Below are 21,328 nucleotides of genomic sequence, written 5' to 3'. Positions count from 1 at the left end.
ATTTCCAAAGAATGAGCCTGCCTTAATATGCCTGCTGACTGGGAGCAGCCCATGGGGGAGCTTGGCCTCTGCTCAAACACATGGAAGGATTTCGAGAACACAGCAGGGACCCTCAGTCAGTTGCTCCCTGCAGTAGGAAGGATAGCTGAGAGGCATAACTCATGGCCTCCACACAGTATTCTCTATGGTAAAATAGGACAAAATTATGGCCCACTTCACCTCCTAAAGCAGTTTTGTAGCTCAGGAAACAATGTTTATGAATATTTTATAAACTGTAAAGTGTGAAATACATAAACTATTATCTACACAGAACTATGCCTCAGTCATGAGGAATAATTCTTCACTCCTTACCTGTGTCTGCCTCCTTTAATGCAGGCCTACAACAGTGGGATCCAGCAGACCGCCAGTCTGCCTCTGAACACCTCATTCTTCTGGGTTCCCCAACTTAATTACTTCCAAAGCCCAGGCCTGTCTGCAAAGCAGGAATGGGAAATGCAATCCTTTGGCTCATAGTTAACATCCTCGAGTAGACAGATGTAGCTGGGCGTGTGTGCTGCTCAGGGAAGGCAGACGTAGAGGCCTGGAAGGTGACTAGGAATGGGTCCTGTAAGCTGTTGTTGCCTCTCTCAATTCATGCTTCCAAACCCACACTTTTTCAGAACATTTGAGAGAATATGTCTCAGCTCATGTAGCTGTCATGTTGCTGACAGGTCATTAGGCCCTAAGATGCACTACTTCATGAAGCTGCACGCTGCTTTTTTGCTAACCAAGGCCAGACACAACAAGTCTGCAACTTAACACTACTTGGAAAAGAGGCAAACCATTAGACTTTGAGAGCTCTACATTTGTTTTCTATTTTATTTATTTTTAAATAGGTAATACATACTACTGTGATATTATTCAAAACTTACAAAAGGGAATTCAGTGAAAAGTCTCCCTTAGATTCCTGTTCCCTAGACACAAACTTCCCCCTCCATGGAGGCAACCAATGTTACTATTTTCTTGTGCATCTTTCCATAAATATTTTCTGTATATTTATGCTTATAAAATAATTTCTGAAACTGCTAAGAGAAAGTTCTTCAGAGAGTACCCATTGTTAACTAATGTTATTTAGATGCATCTATGGTGTTTTAATTTATCTAACTTCTACTATATGGAAACCTTGAGAGGTAGGAATCACAATCTTTTCAACACTTTCTGTGTCTTGGGTTCAATGGGTATCCGTTAAACAATTCTTCCATCTTCCCTGTGTATTGAAAAATCTTCAAAATAAAGTTATTAATAGCCACAAATATCCAATAAAGTTATTATGAAGATACTGTTTTCCCTGATAGATTTTAGCCCCCCTTAGCTGACCTCATTCTTCTGGAATGCTCAGAGGTTTTTAGACATGTGAGAGAAGCAGGCCAGGCAGGCCAGTTGCCCCATCCATCTTTCTTTGTCTCAACAGCCTACATGCACAAACACCTACCCACTGCTAGCATGGTTCATGGACCAACAGCATTGCGCCACAAATATCCAATCTCAGATCCACCCAGACCCACTGAACCAAAACCCACATTTTAGTGGATCCCCAAGTGATTCCTGACACATGTCAGACTACTACCCTCTCACTTCTGCCATGGATAAAAAGGAAGTCAATGTGATTTGCTGGATAAATCCCAGGTGGGGGGAAAAAAAACATTTATCTTAAGAAAGACCTTTTCCTCTTTTTAAAAGTATCTCTTTTGCCTCTTCACCCACCTTCTTCCCAAGCTATAATACCACTTATTGATCCCCTACTCTGTCCCAGATTCAGTTGTTTTCAAACCTCAGAGAATTTAAAATGGTATTTTTATTCTTAATGTGCAGATGAGGCTCAGAGGTTTTGAAATCCACCCAAAGTTAAATAGCTGTTCATTTTAGCACTGCTGTGTCCCGTCCCAAGCCCTGCTGCTCTCTTCCCACTGTATGACATTGTTCCACAAAACCCTGGCAATTGCCCCAGCCTAGACTTTGGCCACCAGCCACCCAAGGCTTCTGGAATTTTCTCTCCCTCTGACTAAAATTCTCATGTCCCATTCACTGCTAGTTTACCTCTTGCTTTAACCCAGAGCAATATGGGTTCAAAAGCCAGAGTGCAAGGAGTTCAAAACCCAGTTTCCCTATTGATTGGCTATCTACTATTTCTTTTTTTTTATATCTGCTATTTCTTTAAGCAAATTATTTAACCTTTATGTGCATCAGTTTCCTTGATTATAAAATAGAGATAATAATAGAACCCAAATATTCTGAATAATACATAAAGGGCTTACAACAATACCTAGCATGTGATAAGGTTCAATAAATATTATTTATTACAATATTAATGCAGGATGAAAAAAATAAGAAAAAGATAAGCTGTTTTCTGCAGTTGAATTGGAAAGGTAGTTTTAACTTTAAATGTGTGTGCAAATAATGTTCACCAAATATTTAGATATCTCAAATTTCAATGTATCAAGTATTAAAAAGAATTATTAGAGGCACTCAAGATGGAGGAGTAAGTAGGGCAGCAGAAATCTCCTCCCAAAACCATATATATTTTTGAAAATACAGCAAATACAACTATTCCTAAAAGAGAGACCAGAAGATACAATACAACAGCCAGGCTACATCTACATCTATGAGAAATCAGCATCTCACAAAAAGGGTAAGATACAAAGCCACGACCCTGCGGGACCCAAGCACTCCCCCAACTCCAGCTCACTGGTGGGAGGAAAAGAATCAGAGTGGGGAGGGAGTGGAAGCACAGGACTGCTAAATAACCAGCTCTAGTAATCTGCACTGGGAGCACAGACACACATTGCATGGTGTACTGGATATTAGAGAAATGGAAAAGTAAAATCTGCGAGCGGGTCCCCACAGACAGCTCCCCTGGGACAAAAGAAAAGTGGGCACTTTTTTAAACTCCTAAAGGGACAAGGGCTCAACAACTGGACAAAACCGTCCCAGCACACTCAGCCCAGCAGGCTGGGAATATTAAGGAACTTCAGGCACCCTAATCCCCTGGGTAGCAACGCAGCCCCAAAGCCCCTCACAGAAATAAGCAGATTGCTGTTCATTCCCCCCGCCTGCATTGCAAGCAAACTGCTGACCTGCCACTGCTGCAGACCAGCGGGGGAGCAGTGCTGCCCATAGCAACCACACAGAGTCTTCTCCCAGCACACAGCTAACTGGGACAGACCCAGAGGCTGCTGCCAGCACGCAGTTGCCTGGCACAAGCAGAGGAAGCCTGTGCAAGGTCTGGAAGGCACCAAGGGGCACCATTTTCACAGGACAACACACCTGGCACATTGGCAAATCCCGCAGAGGCTATGCAGAGAGAGAGAGAGAGAGAGACAGAGAGAGAAAGAGAGAGAGAAGCTGAAAGCTTTTCACCTAAGATAGGGAATAAGACAGGGATGCCCACTTTCTCCGCTGTTATTCAATATAGTCATAGTACTAGACGTCCTAGCCACAGCAATCAGATAAAACAAAGAAATACAAGGCATCCAGATTGGTAAAGAAGAATTCAAACTGTCACTATTTGCAGATGACATGATATTGTACATAAAAAACCCTAAAGACTCCACTCCAAAACTACTAGAACTAATATATGAATTCAGCAAAGTTGCAGGAGACAAAATTAATACACAGAAATCTGTTGCTTTCCTTGCATTAGCGATGAACTAGAAGAAAGAGAAATCAGGAGAACAATTCCATTCACAATTGCATCAAAAAGAATAAAATATCTAGGAATAAACATAACCAGGGAAGTGAAAGACCTATATCCTGAAAAATATAAGACACTCTTAAGAGAAATTAAAGAGGACACTAACAAATGGAAATTCACCCAATGCTCTTGGCTAGGAAGAATTAATACTGTCAAAATGGCCATCCTGCCTAAAGCAATCTATAGATTCAATGCAAACCCTATCAAAATACCAACAGCATTCTTCAATGAACTGGAACAAATAATTCTAAAATTCATATGGAACCACAAAAGACCCCAAATAGCCAAAGCAATCCTGGGAAGGAAGAGTAAAGCAGGGGGGATCTTGCTTCCCAACTTCAAGCTCTACTACAAAGCCACAGTAAACAAGACAATTTGGTACTGGCACAAGAACAGAGCCACAGACCAGTGGAAAAGAATTGAGAGTCCAGATATTAATCCAAACACATATGGTCAATTAATATATGCTAAAGGAGCCATGGACATACAATGGGGAAATGACAGCCTCTTCAACAGCTGGTGTTGGCAAAACTGGACAGCTACATGCAAGAGAATGAAACTGGATCATTGTCTAACCCCATACACAAAAGTAAATTTGAAATGGATCAGAGACCTGAATGTAAGTCATGAAACCATAAAACTCTTAGAAAAAACATAAGCAAAAATCTCTTGGACATAAACATGAGCAACTTCTTCATAAACATATCTCCCTGGGCAAGATAAACAAAAGCAAAAATGAACAACTGGGACTGTATCAAGCTGAAAAGCTTCTGTACAGCAAAGGACACCATCAATAGAACAAAAAGACATCCTACAGTATGGGAGAATATATTCATAAATGACATATCCGATAAAGGGTTGACATCCAAAGCATATAAAGACCTCACACACCTCAACAAATAAAAAGCAAATAATCCAATTAAATAATGGGCAGAGGATGTGAACAGACAGTTCTCCAAAGAAGAAATTCAGATGACCAACAGGCTCATGAAAAGATGCTCCTCATCGCACATCATCAGAGAAATGCAAATAAAAACCACAATGAGATATCACCTCATACCAGTTAGGATGGCCAACATCCAAAAGACAAACAACAACAAATATTGGCAAGGACGTGGAGAAAGGGGAACCCTCCTACACTGCTGGTGGGAATGTAAATTAGTTTCAACCATTGTGGAAATCAGTATGGGTGTTCCTCAAAAAACTAAAAATAGAAATACCATTTCACCCAGGAATTCCACTCCTAGGAGTTTCCCCTAAGAATGCATCAGTCCACTTTGAAAAAGACATATGCACCCCTACATTTATCGCAGCACTATTTACAATAGCCAAGAAATGGAAGCAACCTAAGTGTCTATCAATAGATGGGTGGATAAAGAAGATGTGGTACAGATACACAATGGAATATTATTCAGCCATAAGAAGAAAACAAATCCTACCATTTGCAACAACATGGATGGAGCTAGAGGGTATTATGCTCAGTGAAATAAGCCAGTCAGAGAAAGACAAGTTTCAAATGATTTCACTCATCTGTGGAGAATAAGAACAACAACAAAAAACTGAAGGGACATAACAGCAGCAGACTCACAGAACCCAAGAATGGACTAACAGTTACCACAGGGAAAGGGACTGAGGAGAATGGGTGGGAAGGGAGGGATAAGGGGTAAAAGGGCAAGACATCATGTGGGATGGGGGCATGGGGAAGGCAGTAAAACACAGAGAAGACAAGTAGTGATTCTATAGGATCTTACTACGCTGATGGACAGTGACTGTAATGGGGTATGTGGTAGGGGCTTGATAATGGGGGAAGTCTAGTAACCATAATGTTTCTCATGTAACTTTAGATTAATGATACCAAAAAAAAAAGAATTATTAGGCTTATGTGCCATACTATTAATAATTTCAGGGAATCAGATAACTAGGTGAAAGCTCACAGAGGAGTAAATGTCATTGCAACACAAACTAGACCAAAGTTCAGGGGTAAACAGAGTTGCTAAGTATTCATTTTTCCTAAGACAAGTATACCTTTTAGCACCACAAAGTAGATGTAACATTTGACAGGAAATGACTCAAATCTAGGGCAAAGTTAGTTCCCTGCACGACAAAAGTTGTGGCAGACAAAAACGATGAGTGCTACGTGTCATGCATGATGTGGGGATATTATTGCTCAAGATACTGGTGTGCAAACAGTCTTTGCAGGAGTTAGATCATTGTCTCACTTTAGAAAAGGTTTTCCACTTGCCCCAGGAACTTTCACCCTCTGGATTACTTCCCAAAATACAATTACCATAAACCAATAAGCAAAGAAAACTTTTCACATGTGCTCTGAGTTTATTATTCCTGTTCGCCAGACTCTGTCATTAGGGTCATGTGAGTGTAGACAAAGTTCCCAGAAAAAATCCCCTGAAGAGACTGAGGGTTTATGAACTTCAGAGGTGTTTAGGAGGCGATACACCTCAGGCTGGGAGGCACAGGGGTGAAAGCATAATGCTTTCTCATACAACTGAGAGGAGTTAGGAAGAGTCATCCTCTGAAATAAAACAGTAACAGCATAATGCTGAGTCAGTGTGGTGCAGAAGCCAAGCAGCTTTAAGGTCAGACAGATCTTGAGTATAATACTGGCCTTCACCTTTGCAATGGTATATGTACAAGGTAATTCAATGCAGCACTGTTTATAATAACAAATTACTAGAAATATATTAAATGTGCACCAATAGAGGACTAAATTTAAAAATCATGGTATAACCATGTAGAAAGTTATCCAAGTAGGAAAACAAGATACAGAACCATGAATAAGGTGTGTTATTCTTCGTGAAAAAATAAAAAGGTGGGGCTATTTTCTATGTTATGTTTGCTTGTTTAGGAGAGAAGATATCTCTGGAAGAATATTCAAGAAACTAAGACTGATTGCCTGTGGGAGAGGAAGCGGACAGCTGAGAACACTGAAAAAGAAACTTGCTTTTTAAATTTTAAACTATGTGACACTGTCACTTGTTCAAAAAGCAAACATTTTTTGAAGAAAAAGTAAGGAGCTACATCTGGAGGAAACTTACAAAAAGAAAAAAATATAATAATCCTAGCTTTCCTTTTTACTAGTTATACAGCCTTGAATAAGTTATTTACCTTCCAGAGGCTCAGGGTCACTATGCATAAAGGAGTTACCAATAGGACCTATCACCTAGATTTTTGTAAGGACTAAATGATGAAATATTAAAGTACATTAAAGGATTACATTTGCATTTACATTAGTGGTACCATGCATGGCACATAAATACTAGATATATACTAGTTATTAACATTATTGTATCTTGCTAGAATTCTAATTATGAAGGCATTATTAAGATGTGGCCAAGAAACAGAAGATACTGACTATGCCTGTAAGGAGTTCACAGATTATACATACACCCCTTCCCATTTAGTAATTAGTAACTCCATTCTCCCAGTAGTTCAGGCCAAAAATCTTGGAGTCATCTTTGAATCCTCTCTTTCTCTCACACCCCATATTTAAATTATTAACAAAATCTGTTGATATTATCTTCAAAATATTTCCAGAATCTAGACCTTTCTCACCTGTTCCTCCTATACAGCCCTGGTTCCAAACCATCACCTTCTCCTGCCTGGCTTCTACCAGTCCCTTAACTAGTCTCTTACAGAATACCCACACCCACAACCCCTATTCTGTTCCTGACACACCATTAGTGTATTCCTCTGCTCACAACCCTTAAAGTTGGCTCAGCTCTCTTACAGCAAATCCAAAGCCTTTGAAAGATGATCTGGCCCCAATGCTTCTTTGATCTGAACTCCTACTCCTCTCCTCCTTACTGCTTTTGAACCACATACTGGTCTCCTTGCTTTCCCACAAGCATACCAAAATTGCAGTGTATATCTCAAAAAATGAGAACCCAAGCCACAACAATGTTTTAAGAGGATGAAATTTGTACAAGACAAAACACTTCCTCAAATAATTAACAGAGAACTCTGCAATAGCAATTAGAAAAAAGCCACATGTTTTAAATACATGAGGATCATTTAATAAAATTGACAATGCAGTAAGTCAAAAAGATGTCCAAAAACAAAAACCAGATCTTCAGATAGTGACACAATAAAATGAAAAATCAGTAACAAAAAGATAATTTAAAAATGCAAGCCACCCATCCTTGTATGGCCTTTTGATTTTCAAAAAAGGCTTCAAAGCAATACGAGGAGCAAAGGAAAGTCATTTCAATAAATTATGCAGAAATAATAGAATTAATATGGAAAAAATGAATCCTAACCCTTAGCTCACAACATACACAAAAATTATTTTGAGATGGATCACAAACGTAAATGTAAAAGCCAAAACCATAAAGCTCTTAGAAAACATATGAAAATTACTGCATGATCTGTGATTAGGCAAAGATTTCTTAGGCAAGACATAGAAAGCACTGGTCACAAAAGAAAAATGAATAAAGTAAACTTCATCAAAATTAAGAACTATGGTTATCAGATGTTACCCTGAAAGAAATGAAGAGGCAAGCCACACATTGAAGAAAAATATTAACAAACCATGTATCAGATAAAGGCCTGATATGTGTGTGTGTGTGTGTGTGTGTGCACACACACACATATATATATATATACACATATATACTTCCTACAACTCAATAATAAAAAGACAAACAACTCATTTTAAAAATGGGTAAAAGATTTGAATATACACATCACCAAAGAGGGTGAGTGAGTGGCTGGTAGCACAGGAAAAAATTCTCATCAGTGATGGGCAATACAGCCTAGAACCAAATGTGATACCACCTCATACCTAACAAAAAAGATAAAATTTTTAAAATGGTGAGGATATGAGCACCAAAATTCATACATTGTTGGTGGTAATTATAACTTAAAGAGTATTTTACAGAAATCTATTTTAATAGAAGACTCATAGACACTGAGAAGTGACTGGTGGTTACCAAGTAGGAGGGACTGGAGTGGGTGGATGGGGAGGGTGAGGGGATAAAGGGGCACAAAAATCTCAGTCAGTATAAATTGGTCATGGGGATGAAAGTGCAGCATGGAGAATATAGCCAATGGTTCTGCAACTATCTTTCCATGTTGACAGACAGTAACTGCACTAGTTGGGGTGAGGATTTAATAATGTGTGTAACTGTTGACCCACTGTGTTGTATACTTGAAACCAATATTAGATTGTAGGTCAATGATACTTCAATTAAAAAATAAAGCTCCTTTCAAGTACAGATGGACAATATCCATCATATCATAGACAAATTTTCACAAATGCCTAGGGTGCCTAAATGGTTTTCTTGGCTTCACTGGAGATGGCTGGTAATTATAGATTTGCTTTGTTTATGTCACCGTATTCCTATTATGTTAATATGTGTGCGCAAGTTAGTTAGTAGTTTAAAACCTATACATGCTTAAGGTATTCTACAAGAAGATATGTCAAAGAAATAATCAATCCTCCCATGTTTTCTTCCATATGCTACCTCTATAGCTTTTCTTCTTCCTTCCTAATTACAACTCTTAAATAGAATTCGTGCCTCATATCGAATTTACCGAGTATCATAATTCCTCCAGGTGGTAAAGATACCTCGAGACAAGTGCTGGGCATAGAAGCCACAGGGCATAAATCTGCAAAGAAGTAAAAAGCTAACCTTTACAAAGAATATTGCTTCTCTCTCACTTACCAACTTTACATTTCCCTGTATGGCCCTGGAAGATGACTGGTTAGCCAGAGACGGGTAAGATTCCTCAAGGGAGGAACAACCTAAGACAGGCACAGTCGCAGGGGGGCCATCAGGTGAGAAATCGGAGAACAGTGGTGAAGCTTAGAACCTCACCCCCCGTTTTGAAAGAAAGCTTCTGCATCCATGGATGTTTTATTGCCCTTGTCTAGCTCGGATTAGCACATAGTCTACAGGCACACACCTGATCATCTACAATTGCTCTCTTACAACACTAAACTATGTTTTCTAACTTTATCTTGCATCTACCTACCACTTCAGCATTTTATTAAAAATAATAATAATAATAATAATAAAGGGAGAAATGTGGGATCCACATATAAATCAAGTATAAAAATCAAACGAATATTCATATTTGACCTGATTGTTTATAGTTCATAATGCGTGATCAAAACCGAAAGTTTCTGTGATGACTGCCCTTGCACTGTTTACCATGTAAGAACTTATTCACTATGTAAGAATTCGTTCACCATGTAAGAACTTGTTCATTATGCTTCAGAAGATTGGAGACTGACGAGCATTAGGCTTGAGATGGATTAATGATTGTGCATTGAGCATTGACCCCCCTATACAGAATTTTATTGTTGTTAACAACCATTTGATCAATAAATATAAGAGATGCCCTCTCAAAAAAAAAAAAAGCTCTTTGTAACTTTCCTTTGAATTTTCTTCACATTGATCAACATACACAGAAGGCAGGCAAAAAGGAAAAAGATGAGGGGAGAGGGTGTCTCAGAAAAAATAGAAAATGTTTTCCAAAGACAGAGTGGTGAACCAAAGACAAAAATAATAGAAGAGTAAACAGTAGAGCAAAGGAGTAGGAGTCAGAGGCAAAAGGAGAGCTGCAAGAAGGAGAAATGCAGTTAGGAGGAGGGGGGATTACAAGAGGGAAGCCAGAGGAAGGCTTAAACAAGGTCCTGCAGAAAGTGCCTACCAAAGTGCCTGGCACATGGGATACAAAGTATCCAAATGTATTTATTGACTGAAAATCAGAAGGAAAATTAAAGGAAAGGCCGGGTATTCAATAAGAACTTCAATGTTTAGCTGCTCTGGTGACATATAAAATAAATTGGTTGTATGTGTTCTGAGCTAAATTGCATTGCATTTCTTTCCTAATTCTGTTTTTACTTTAGCCTTCTATTGTTTTAGGTTTATTGTTGAGACAGCAAGGAATACTCAGGATGTAATTGGATTTCTCATTTTCTGGCAACAACGGTGAGAGAGACAGAGAACCTTTAACTAAAGGGCTTTTTTAATCTGTAAAATGAGAACAAATACTAAGTAATCCACTTGTGGTAAGCTAAAAGGCTGAAATTCAGTCTTTATCTAATGAAACCAGAGTTCACTGTGAAACTGTGATTACACTCAAGGTTCTGTACAGAAATGTGGTATTAGGCAGGAACACTTATAAACAGCAGAATTCTGAGGAATGAAGGGTTTTTGGAAGCAGTGAATCCCAGGACATTTCTTTGCGGGGGGTGGGGGGGGGTGGGCGGATGTCAGAGGATGCCAATTTAACAATCAAAAAGACTCCTACTGTGGCTTGATGGAGCCTAACCACAGGTCACCCATCTACTAGCTGTCACACATAACATCCTCCTCCCTCAGGTCAGCATTTCCCTCTCCGTATCTACATCTGCAAAAATTCACTCATGCTACTATTATTCTTCCTCATCCCAAATCTTATTAAGTTGTTAACCTAGGACCTGTTAATCTCAGACCTGGCATGAACTTTTCTTCTTCTGAGTTTCATGGTGGTGTGCATCTTCCTTCACCCCTAGTAAAGCCTTCACTGGAGTTTTCTAGAAAGCCCATCATTAGCTATTTTATGTAAAAAAAAAAAAACCAAAATAAAACAGAAGAGAATTGTGGCAGATGAACTTAAATCATTTCTGAAAGTGTTTTATGTACAAATTGCTAACTTTTCTTAGAATTGTGGAATATCAACTTTTTTATACTATGAAATCACAGAGCTGCTTTCATGCAGAGGTTAGGTGACGAAGGAAGGAGGAATGAAGATACCAGGAACATAAAAATAAAATACATTCAAATAATTTTGTTGGCCAGTATTTTAACAATAAACAGAGATTACAAATCTTTATTTTTTTAAGGATGTGTTGGGCCAGAAAGCTTTTTATATTATTGTAAGAAAACAGAAAGAACTCAAAGATTTTATCGGGTCGTGGATAATTGGTCAATTGAAGTTTATGTATTAAGAATTTTATGCAAAAACCTAAATGCTTTGCTTTTGCTAAATTAACCAATTTAATATGTCATCTTTCAGAGAGAGAGTTTTTAGCACAGTAAGGAAGCATGTCAACCAGGAAACTCTTCTCCAGATATCTGTCATAAGACACAGGGCTCCCTTGTGAGATTCTTTTTAAAGTAACACTTGCTATTGTTAAAAAAAAATTCAAATGGTGGAAGAGGATATAGAAAGTGGTTCTTAATGCCAATTTCACATTCAAATCATCTGGGAAGTCCTGAAAAAAATGCCAGTGCCTGAACTCTTCTTCCAGAGATTCTCATTTAATTGACTTGAAATGGGACCAGACAACAGTAATTTTAAAAGCTCTCCAGGTGATTCTAATGTGCAACGAAGATAGAGAACCACTCATGTAGAATGTAAAGAAGCTCTCCTTTCACCTTTCACCTTTAGCCTCAGTTTTCCTGGAGGTGCAGTCACTGTTATAGGCTATTAAGAATTCAGATATATATGGTGCATAAATATACACTGTGCTTTTTAAATATATATATATGTCTGTATATATGTGTATGTATATATATATACATACATATGTATGACCTGTGGCTAAAATGAGAGTTCCTGTGGCCAGGATTCTCACCTGGCCGTGGTTGACTAGCTCACTGCACACCTGTGGGCAATACATGGCTGTTGACTTGAGCTCCACCCAGTGCTCTGGGCACGCCACGGTGGCAGGGCTGCAAGGCTGCAGGAGAGCGGAGGCAGAGACGCTAGTGCTCGACCTACTGCTGGAGAACAAGCCGGGTAATAAACCCTTTCGCCCCAAAGAACGTTTTGCTCTCAGTTTCTTTGGTTACACTGAATCCATAGCGAACTTGCCCGGGGCTGAAACCCATTGGCAAGACAACACCTCTATGTCCCCTATACTACTATACATAAATGTAGTATAATGATAAAGAACAAGGGCCCTGAAACTAACATTACATGGGTTTAGATATCAGTTCTCCCAATCATTAGTTAGAATCTCAACAAATTAACTTCTATCTCAGTTTTATCTGTGATGTGACAATGATATAAGTGCCTACTTCTTAGCGTTTTTATGAAGATTAAATGAGAAACTTTTAATGTAAAAGATAAAATGAGCGAAATTTAAAGTATTCAATAAATGTTGACTATTACAATTTCACTCTTCTGCAACCTAGCAATTTTCTAATAATATATTTTGCAGATAATTTTATATTGGTACTGTCTTGCCAATGGGTTTCAGCCCCTGGCAAGTTCGCTATGGATTCAGTGTGACCAAAGGAATCGACAGCAAAACGTTCTTGGGGTGAAAGGGTTTATTACCCGGCTTGTTCTCTGGCGGTAGGTGGAGCACTAGCATCCCTGCCTCCGCCCAGAGCACTGGGCTGAGCTCTCTGTATATCGCAACAATAGTTTATTGCCTATAGGTGTGGAAGCGGCAGCCCAGCAACAGGCCAGTTACATCATCAGGTGGTTTAAGTTCAGTGAGGATCCTCATAGGAACCCCAACTTCCCCACACTACCTATAAACGTACTTCTTTAATAGTTGCAAGGCAATTCACTGTAAGATGTACAATTTAACCAGTCTCCTGTTGGTGGACATTTAGGTCACTTCTAGTCATTTGTTACCACAAACAATTGTGCAGTGGACATCTCCTTACACACACTTGTGTACATGGGCAAGTATGTATCTTTAGGGAAAATATGTAGAACTACTGTGTTTAAATGTTGATGGAAATTGCCAAATTGTCTTCCTGAAAGCATAAACCAGTGTACACTTCAACTAAAATGTATGAGAATGCCTGCTACCCTAAACCAAACACATAAAAATTGTGGATATTTGCCAGTCTTCTAGGTGAAAATGGCTTCTCCTTGTAGTTTTAGCATGCATTTATTGTATTATGAATGAGATTTAGAATCTTTTCCATAATTTTGGGAGACAGATTTGTAAACAAACATAGTACAAAAGTATTATGACAAAGATTTTTCTACAGTGTTATGGGTTAAGAAAGAGGGTCAAATAAAGCTCCACAGAAGAGGTAGCATTTGAGCTAGTCCTTGAAGATTGAGTGGGAATTCTGCCATGAAGTACCTTGATCCTGGTATGTGGTAAGCCAAATGCTCAACAGCTATATATTGACTTAAGTGGTAAAATTAAAACATTTGGTGAATATGTTTTCTGTATGGCTGAGTGGATTTCTTGCTGCATACCTGTGGATAAAGCGGGATAAAGTAAAGGTGCCTATAGCTAGGATCCTCACCTGAAACTTAACTACTTAATGATGTAACTGGCCTGCTGCTAGGCTACTGTTTCCACACCTGTAGGCAATAAGCTATTAGTGACTGGGTCACTATATAAAAAGCTCTGCCCAGTGCTCTGGGTGGAGGCAGAGATGAAGGAAGATTACAGAACTGCAGGCTGTTGGATGCAGATGTAATTCTAGTGCTCCACCTAAAGCAGGGAAAACAAGCAGGGTAATAAACCCTTTCATCCCAAGATGGTTCCATTGTCATTCCTCGGTCTCACTGAATGCATAGTGAACTTTCCCCAGGGCTCAAACCTATTGGCAAGACAATACCACAAGATGCTAACGCACAGATACCAATACATGACTAAGCAAACCGAAGATTCAGACAGTGGGAAGGGGCAGGCCCTGGAGTTTTATATCACGGCTGGTTTCTTACACTTCCTGGATATTGAGTGACATCTAATGGCCAAATAGGAAAAAGAAGTCTATATTCTCATTTTACTTTCAAATAAAAGTCCTTGTAGTAGCATAAGTACTTTACAAATTTATGGAAAGACGTAACCTTTGTTTTGCCATGTGAACAAAGTGGGGGAAATAAAGATTAATTTGTTTGGTCCGGTGAACTGAATGATAAAAAAAAAAAAGATGTTAGAATTGGAAGACCAATTAGACCATAATCCAAACTCATCATTTTAACACTGAGGAAATTTCCTTCCAGAGAGAAATGGCTTTCCCAAAGCTACACAGCTCATGTATTATTGGTGCTCTGATATGATTATGATTTGGTACAAGAGAATAGTGAATATTTACAAGTCTATTGGCAAAGAACAAGATAAAAAAAGATAAACACTTTTGATTACACTAACACCTATTGATTTACAATAAAGGACATTTAATGCTACCTGTAATAACTGAGATAATGAAATAAGTCACTGGCTGGCAATTAGGCTCTTACCTGGGGTATTTAATTTTTCAGGCAAGTAGTGGACAAAAACAGTCAAACTCCTTTGGATGTCAGAAAATAATTTTTAAAATCCAAGTAAAGATTTGGCCTCTATAAGCTAAGAGTGATTTCCTTAATTTTTCTCCTTGTATCTGATAACAGGCAAAGCTGGGGCAGAAGATGACATTCAATCCATATCATTCAATCAACCAACCTCTAAAGACTTTTTGTCCACTGGTGCACCATCATAGGGATAGTGAGGGACACAACACTACACAGAGCAAAGAACAAGTGACAGTGAACTCAACTCCAAACTGTTGATCTGAGTTAAATCAAGGGCAGCTTAAAGATGGAAAAGAATTTACAACTGTAGAACCACAACCTTGGGAAATATATTTATTAATTCATCAGCTTTTTCTCAGAGCTTCCAGAAAAATGTGGAATAGGAAGGAAAGGTGGAAACCTCCTCCCAAAAATGCATCAAAGAAGATACAGCAAATACAACTAAACCTGAAAACGGCCTGAAGACTGCAGAACAGACCACCTACACCTGAGGAAGAAGAGAGGACCACACAGAAAAGGGTAAAGTAGCAAAGCTGAGATTGAGTAGGACACAAGCCTCCCCGGACCCCAGTCTACAGGTGGGAGAAAGAGGAATGGAGTGGGGAGGGGGTAGGAGCCCAGGAGTGCTGCACACCTGGCCCTGGAGATCTGCTCTGGGAGCCCAAGCCCACATTACACTGGGTTCTGGGGATTAGCAAGGCTGGACACCAGGGACAGGCAGAACACCCTGGGAAGCTGACTCCAGCCAGTGTGGAGGGCAGGCATGCTCTGCCAGTCCTGAGACCCAAAGCAGAGGCAACAGTTTGAAAGACTTGCCAGCAGTGAGAGGTGTACCAGAGGGGTGAGGGTTGGATGGAACGCTCTCTTGAGAAGAAAGGGCAGGTGGACCATACCTCCCCAGCCCATACTTGGTCCAACAGATCAGGAACTCTTGGGAGCCCCAGATGCTCCATCTCCATTGCCGGCAGCACAGCCCTGAGGCTCCTCCCTGCACACAGCTGGGAGCTAACCCACTTGGCCCAGTGGCAGCATTAGAATTTTCTGCCTGGCATGCAGAGGGAGACCCTCCCAGCATCTGTGACTCCGTTTCAGCCCAACCAGAGAGGTACCTTCAGAAACCAGTCCCAAGAGCTCCTTCCTCCCTGTGGGTGACCAAGCCCAGTGCTGCATGTCTGGCGGGGCAGAGCTGCGCTGCCTGGCAGGCAGAGGGAGACCCTCCCAGCATCTGTGACTCCGTTTCAGCCCAATGAGAGAGGTACCTTCAGAAACCAGCCCCAAGAGCTCCTTCCTCCCTGTGGGTGACCAAGCCCAGTGCTGCATGTCTGGTGGGGCAGAGCTGCACATTAGCTTGTCCATCATATTGCCCTGCAGCACCACCATTGCTGCATGCCAGGCAGAGGGGGGCCCCACTCACAGAGACTCGAGCAGAGACTCCTGAGCTGATCCCATAGGCGTGGCTGCAGCAAACTGCCCACCCAGACTATGACCACTACAGAAACCAGATAGAAAGGAAGTCCCACCCATGGCATGCCAACAGTTGGGGACCCTGAAAAATAGAACCAGACACTAGAAAATAAAGAATCTTGAGCTTCTGGGCACCATAGGACACCTTCTTCATAAAGCTATTACTGTATAGGTCAGAAAGCATAGCAGAGACATCTAATACAAAGGAAGAAACACAGAAACCTGGACAAAATGAGTAGGCAGGGAATATGATCCAAACAAAACTCTAAGACAGAACCCAGAAAGAGGGCTAAATGAAAAATAGATCACCAATCTTCTTGATAAAGATTTCAAAATAAAAGTAATAAACATGCTCACAGATTTACAAACAAGTATTCAAGATCTCAGCGGGGACTTCAACAAAGAGATAGAAGACCTGATAAGAATACAGTATATGAAATGAAACATACAATGGAGGAAATTAATAGTAGATTAGAACATGGAGAGAAGATGGTAAATGAAATGGAAATTAGAGAACAGGAAAACAAAGAAGCTGAGGATCTCTAGGAATGAAAGCATGATAAGAGAGCTATGTGACCAATCCGAACAAAACAATATTCATATAATAGGGGTACCAGAAGGGGAAAAGAAAGAGAAAGGAATAGAAAGTCTCTTTGAGGGAATAATTGTTAAAAACTCCCCCAATTTAGGGAAGGAACTAGACACTCAAGTCATGGAAGCACAGAGATCCCCTAACAAAGGAGCTGCAGAAAGACAACACCAAGACATATTATAACTAAAATGGCAAAAATCAAGGATAAGGACAGACTGCTGAAACCAGCCAGAGAGAAAAAAGATTACTTGTAAAGGAAATCGCACCAGGCTATCAGCCAACTTCTCAGCAGAAACTCTACAGGCCAGAAGGGAGTGGCATGATGTATTTAATGTACTGAAACAGAAGCACCTCTAACCAAGAATCCTCTAACCACAACAGGGATTAAACAATTTACAGATAAACAAAAGTTGAAGGAATTCACCACCACTAAACCAGCCTTACAGGATATATTAAAAGCAGTGCTGTAAATAGAAATGACCCTAAGGCTAAATAGCTTTCACCAGTGAAAATGAACTCATGATAAAGGTAGTAAACCAACTGATTACAAAGCAAGTATAAAATTAAAACAAAACAAAAGCAGCAAAATCAACTATACACAAAATCAGCCAAGGGATACACAAGAAGTACAGATTATGATACCTAATACATAAAGTAAGGAGGAAGAAAAAGAAGAAGAAAAAAGTACCTTTAAATTGTGTTTGAAATAGAGTAATCAGCAGTTTAAGATAGACTATTATCCTTGAATTTAAGATAGAAGTTATCCTTGAACCTTTGGTAACCACAAAGCCAAAGCCTACAATAAATACACACAAATAAATAAATAAATAGAAATCCAATTACAACAGTAATGAAATCCATCAATAACATGAGAAGAGTGTAAGACAGAAAGAAGAGAACAGAGAGGAGCTATAAAAAATAGCCAGAAAACAATTAAGAAAATGGCAACAAGTACATATCTATCAATAATCACCTTAAATGTAAATAGACTGAATGCACCAATCAAAAGATATACAGTGGCAAAATGGGTAAGACAACAAGACCCATCTATATGCTGCTTACAAAAGACTCATTTCAGACAGAAAGACATACAGGCTAAAAGTGAAGAGATGGAGAAAGATATCCCATGCAAATAATAGGGAAAAAAGAGTAGGATTAGCAGTAGTTACATCAGACCAAATTGATTTCAAAACAAAGAAAGTAACAAGAAACAAAGAGAGACATTAGATGATGATAAAGGGATCATTCCAACAAGAGGATATAACCATTATAAATATCTTTACACTCAACATAGGAGCACCTAAATATTTAAAACAAATACTAACAGAATTCAAGGGGGAAATAGATTGTGACACATTCATTGTAGGAGACTTTAACACACCACTCACATCAATATACAGATCAATGAGACAGAAAATAAATAGGTAAACACTGAACAATATATTAGAACAAATGGACTTAACAGATATCTACAGAACATTCCATCCAAAAACAGCAGGATACACATTTTTTTTCTCAAGTGTACATGGAACATTCTCCAGAATAGATCACATACTAGACCACAAGAAGAGTTCAATAAAATAAAAAAGATTGAAATTGTATCAAGCAGCTTCTAAGACCACAATGGTATGAAAATAGAAATAAATTACACAAAGAAAACAAAAAGACCCACAAACACATGGAGGCTAAACAACATGCTTCTAAATAATCAATGGATCGATGAAAAAATTAAAACAGAAATCAAGCAATATATGGAGACAAATGAAAACAAAAACACAACAGCCCAAAATCTATGGGACGCGACAAAGGCAGTTCTAAGAGGAAAGTACATAACAATACAGCCTTACCTCAAAAACAAGAACACTCCCAAATAAATAGTCTAAACTCACAATTAAAGTAACTACAAAAAGAACAAATGAAACCCAAAGTCAGTAGGAGGGAAACATAATAAAGATCAGAGTAGAAATAAATAAAATAGAGAAGAATAAAACAATAGAAAGAATCAATGGTACCAGGAGCTGGTTCTTTAAGAAAATAAACAAAATAGATAAACCCCTAGCCAGACTTAGCAAGAAAAAAAAAGAGTGTAGACACACATAAACAGAATTGGAAATGAGGAGAAGGAATAATCACAATGGATACTGCAGAAATGTAAAGAATTGTTAGAGAATACTATGAAGAATTATAGGTCAATAAATGTCCAGTTGGGAAAACTGGACAGTTACATGTAAGAAATTGACAACTTCCTAGAAAAATACAACTTTCCAAGACTGACCCAGTAAGAAACAGAAAATCTGAACAGACCTATTACCAGCAATGAAATCAAATTGGTAATCAAAAAACTACCCCCCAAAAAAACTCCAGGTCAAGAAGGTTTCACAACTGAATTCTACCAGACAGTTAAAGAAGAGCTAATACCCTCTTTATTAACATATTCCAAAAAGTAGAAGAGGAGGGACTACTTCCAAACTCATTCTTTGAGGCCAGCATCACTCTAATACTAAAACCAGACAAAGATACCACAAAAAGAAAATTACAGATCAATATCCCTGATGAACATAGGTGCAAAAATCCTCAACAAAATATTAGCAAAACAAATCCAAAAACAAATCAAAAAGATCATCCATCATGCTGATCCAGGGATGCGAGTACAATATTTATAATCAATCAATATATACACCACACCAACAAAAAGAGGATAAAAACACATGATCATTTCAATAGATGCTGAAAAAGCATTTGGGAGAATTCAACATCCATTCATGATAAAAACTCTTAACAAAATGGGTATACAGAGTACATACCTCAACATAGTAAAAGCCATATATGAAAAACTCATAGCAGCATCATACATAATAGTGAAGAGTTAAAAGTGTTTCCTGTAAGGATGGGAACAAGACAAGGATGTCCACTGTCACCATTTCTATTCAACATAATACTGGAAGTCCTAGCCATGGCAATCAGAAAACACAAAGAAATAAAAGGCATCCAAATTGGTAAGGAAGAAGTTAAACTGTCCTTATTTGCAGATTACATAATATTATACATAGAAAACTTTGAAGAATTTATATGAAACTCCTAGAACTAATAACTGAATTGAGCAAAGTTGCATGATACAAAACTAATACACAAAAATTTGTTGCATTCCTATATACTAACAATGAATTAGCAGAAAGAGAAATCAGGAAAACAACTCCATTTACAATTGCATCAAAAAGAATTAAATACCTAGGAATAAATCTAACCAAGGAGGTGAAAGACCTATACCCTGGAAACTACAAGGTACTCATGAGAGAAATTATAAAAGACACCAAAAATAGAAATCTACCCCATGCTCATGGATAGGAAGAATTAATACTGTCAAAATGGTCATCCTGCCCAAAGCAATATACAGATTCAATGCAATCCCTATCAAAATACCAACAGCATTCTTCAAGGAATTAGAACAAATAGTTCTAAATTCATATGGAACTACAAAAGACTCCAAATAGCCACAGCAAACCTGAGAAAGAACAAAGCTGGAAGGATAACACTCCCTGACTTCAAGCTCTACTACAAAGCTAGAGTAATCAAAACAATTTGGTACTGGCACAAGAACAGACCCACAGACCAATGGAACAGAATAGAGTGCCCAGATATAAAACCATGTAAATGGTCAATCAATATATGATAATAGAGCCAGGAATATACAGTGGAGAAAAGACAGCTTCTTTAACATCTGGTGTTGGGAAAACTGGACAGCTACATGTAAGAGAAAGAAACTGGATTACTGTCTAACCCCACACACAAAAGTAAATTTAAAAATGGACCAAAGACCTGAATTAAGTCATGAAACCATTAAACTCTTAGCAGAAAACATAGGCAAAAATCTCCTGAATATAAGCATGAGCAATTTTTTCCCTGAATACATCTCCTTGGGCAAGGGAAACAAAATAAAAAATGAACAAATGGGACTACATCAAACTAAAAAGTGTCTGTACAGTATAGGACCCTGTCAGCAGAACAAAAAGGCATCCTACAGTATGGGAGAATATATTCATAAACAATTCATCAGATAAGGAGTTAACATCCAAAATACATAAAGAACTCACACCTCAACACCTAAAAAAAAATAACCTGATTAAAAAATGGGAGGAGGACCTGAACAGACACTTCTCCACAGAAGAAATACAAATAGTCAACAGGTACATGAAAAGATACTCTACATCTCACACCAGTTAGAATGGCCACTATCCAAAAGACAAGAAATAACAAATGCTGGTGAGGATGAGGAGAAAGGGGAACCCTCCTACACTGCTGGTGGGGTATAAATTGGTGCA

This window comes from Manis javanica, chromosome 2 (assembly GCF_040802235.1).
Source record: "Manis javanica isolate MJ-LG chromosome 2, MJ_LKY, whole genome shotgun sequence".
Lineage (NCBI taxonomy): Eukaryota > Metazoa > Chordata > Mammalia > Pholidota > Manidae > Manis > Manis javanica.
This window is presented reverse-complemented; position numbering follows the sequence as displayed.